Source organism: Pyxicephalus adspersus, chromosome 6 (assembly GCF_032062135.1).
Source record: "Pyxicephalus adspersus chromosome 6, UCB_Pads_2.0, whole genome shotgun sequence".
In the NCBI taxonomy this organism is placed as follows: domain Eukaryota; kingdom Metazoa; phylum Chordata; class Amphibia; order Anura; family Pyxicephalidae; genus Pyxicephalus; species Pyxicephalus adspersus.
In genome coordinates, this window is record NC_092863.1 from 107,314,818 (window position 1) to 107,315,136 (window position 319).

The following is a 319-nucleotide window of genomic DNA, read 5'->3' on the forward strand; positions in this document are numbered from 1 at the left end:
TAATACATTTATAGCATTTGCGTTAGGTGTGATCATGGAACATTAAGTGGGAACATTGACAGATCATAGATTATCTTATATGGAATGGTGTACATTTGTCTCAATTCCCGACGTGTTTCGCATATTTGCTTCCTCGGGGGACCTGAGACTTTAGACTTATGTGCAGTTCCCCTAATCATGGAGAAAATTGGAAGAATTTGTTTTAATCAAATAATTTAATGAAATAATTCAGCTTCCTCTACTGGTAGTTGGGAGTAAGAAATGTGAACAGCCCAGACCTGGGATTGAGAATGCTCACCTGAGGGAGAGGTAAGCAGCA